The 2,950-nt window shown below is 41.3% G+C and overlaps 1 pseudogene; it reads left to right on the plus strand.

Annotated features, from left to right (window-relative positions):
* The first annotated feature begins 1,237 nt into the window (after positions 1-1,237).
* On the plus strand, positions 1,238-2,455 carry LOC114037255 (annotated as a pseudogene).
* The last annotated feature ends 495 nt before the right edge of the window (positions 2,456-2,950 follow it).

Genomic DNA, 2,950 nt, shown 5'->3' on the forward strand with positions numbered 1-2,950 from the left:
TTTAAGAATTTCTGATTTAAGGGAATATCATGACAAACTTCTTGCAAAGAATAAATTTATAAAATAAAAAAAAATACTTCTAACCCTCCCCACCCCATTTGTTTTCTAACTCAGATTTCTAGTTCTTAGAGATTATATTCAATTTTCTGCCTAGTGGGTTCTGATTGTATTTATAGATTGACAACAAAGCACTTGGCAATTTGGTGGAAAAAATCATCCAAGCAGATATTTATCATTACATCAAAGATCTGAATGTTTAACCAAATGTTTTGCTATTTTTTTTCTTCTACAGAGTCAGAGGATTCATGATGGAAAAAGTTTCAAATATATGATTTTCTTAATTAAGATTATACATTAAGGACAATGACACAATATTCTTAGCAAAGTCTCTTCCTGAAAACATGCATTCATAAGTTACAGTTCAATTCAATTTGGTAAGCATTTACCAAATGACTACTATCTTGCCCAGTTCAGGAAATACAAAGACAAAAAATAGAGCTTATAGAATAAAAGAAATACAGAATTCTAGGCATGGGGAATACCCTATGCAGGCAGGAGATGGCAAGTGATGTACATGGAAGGACAAGTAGGCCAATATGGTTGGTAGCTAGAATGCATGAGGAAGAATAGTGTGAATTAAATCTTGGAAAAAAATAGGCTGTACCCAAATGTGAAGGACTTTCAGTGACCAAAAGAAATAAAACAAAATAATATGTATTTTATGCTAGAGGAAATAGGGAACCACTGAAATTTCTTGAGTGGAAGATGACATGGTCATCTCTTTGCTTTCAGAATATCAATTTAGCAATGTGGAGAGCGAACTGGAGGTGAGAGATGAACAGGGAGATCAAATAGAAAGCTATTACAAAAGTTCAGACAAGAAGTAATATGGGCCTGAAATAGTCTGTTGGCTAAGTCAGTGGAAAGAATAGAATAAATGTGAAGGATGAGGAGGAGAGAAAATTGATAGGACATAGCAACTGATCAGATAAGAGAATGGAAGGAGAAATTGAAGATGATTCTCCAATAAATCTGGGTGACTGATTGGATGACCATTGACAGAAAAAAGAGGAGAGGAATTATGTAAACAGAAAATTTTATGGGAAAAGATTATGAATTCTATTTTGGACATGTTGAGATTAAAATCCCTATGAGCATTTAACGCTCCCTCTTGGTGTAGACCCCTCTGCCTCTGTTCTCTGAGCCCGGCATGGGAAGCCCCATTCAGAAACTCAATATGGCTGTTTGCAAGATCCAGGCAAGAGAAATCTTTAACTCTCATAGAAGCCCCACTGTTGAAGTTGATCTCTACACTGAAAAAGATCTCTTCCAAGCTGCTGTGCCCAGTGGTGCTTCTGCCAGTAATCCATGAAGCCCTGTAGCTATGAGGCAATGATAAGACCCACTACATGAGGAAAGGTGTCTCAAAAGCAGTTGAGCACATTGATAAAATTATTGCCCTGACCCTGATTAGCACAAAACTGAATGTTATGGAGCAGGAGAAGATAGACAAATTGATTATAGAGATGGAAGGCACTGAGAATAAATCTAAATTTGGTGCAAATATCACATTGGGAGTTTCTCTGGCTATTTATAAGGCTGGAGCTGCTGAGAAAGGTGTCTCCCTGTTCCACCATATTGCTGACCTTGCAGGCAATGATGAAGCCATCCTTCCTATTCCAGCCTTCAAGGTGATCAATGGTGACTCTCATGCTGGTAACAGGCTGGCAATGCAGGACTTCATGATCCTCCCTGTTGGAGCAGCAGACTTTAAGGAGACCATGCACATTGGAGCTGAGGTTTACCACAACCTGAAGAGCATGATTAAGTGGAAATATCAATAGGCACACCAATGTAGGAGATGAGGGTGGCTTTGCTCCTAACATCCTGGAGAATAGAGAAGCTCTGGAGTTGCTAAAGAATGCTATTGGTAAGGCTGGCTATACTGATAAGGTTGTAATTGGCATGAATGCTGCTGCCTCAGAATTCTTCCAATCTGGGAAATATGACTTGGACTTCAAGTCTCCTGATGATTCCAGCAGATCCATCTCCCCTTCTGAGCTTGGGGAAATCTACTTGAAAGAATTTCACCATTACTGGAGGCATCCAGGTGGTAGGGGATGATCTCACAATGGCCAATCCCAAGTGCATTGAAAAGGCTGTGAGTGAGAAAGCCTGCAAAGTGCCTCCTACTCAAAGTGAGCTATATTGACTCAGTGACTGAATCTCTCCAGGCATGCAAGCTGGCCCAGTCCAATGGGTGGGGAGTAATGGTTTCCCATGGTTCTTCATTGCAGACCTGGTGGTGGGTCTTTGCACTGGGCAGATCAAGACTGGTGGCCCCTGATGATCTGAGCACCTGGCCAAGTATAAGCTGCTTCTCAGAATTGAGGAAGAGGTGGCCAGCAAAGTTAAATTTGCTGGAAGAAACTTCAGAAACCCTCAGGCCAAGTAAGCTCTGTGGCCAGGAGGCCTCAGAGCTTGCAGATGCCAGTCACCTCTGGAGAAGTCTGCTCCTATCCTAAGAAGGAGCAGCACCCAGTACTAGACCAGTTTTGTTTTGGGAGCAGGGGCCTCAGCTGCTTAACTTCCCTCTCTCCTCCAACTTTTTGTGATTATTCTCACTGCTTCATTAGAACTGTCTTACTAGAAACTACCTGATCATCTGGTACTCTGTCAGAAGACCCTTGTCATCTTGTGACTGGGATAGAATGACCTGTTCTCACCTCCAATCCCAGTGTCGATGTGTGGAGCCATGTACCTGTGATGCAGCCCCAAAGAGCCCACAAGACAGATCTTTAGTAGCTTCTCTGTGCAGAATAAAAGTATTCAGTGACCCACTGGAAAAATGAAATAAAATAAAATAAAATGCCTATGAGACAACCAGATGGAAGCATCCAGTGAACAGTTGATAGTGAAAGGGCATGTTGTCATCTTCCCACAACCCATG

Source organism: Vombatus ursinus, unplaced genomic scaffold, assembly GCF_900497805.2.
Source record: "Vombatus ursinus unplaced genomic scaffold, bare-nosed wombat genome assembly UNPS02010284.1, whole genome shotgun sequence".
In the NCBI taxonomy this organism is placed as follows: domain Eukaryota; kingdom Metazoa; phylum Chordata; class Mammalia; order Diprotodontia; family Vombatidae; genus Vombatus; species Vombatus ursinus.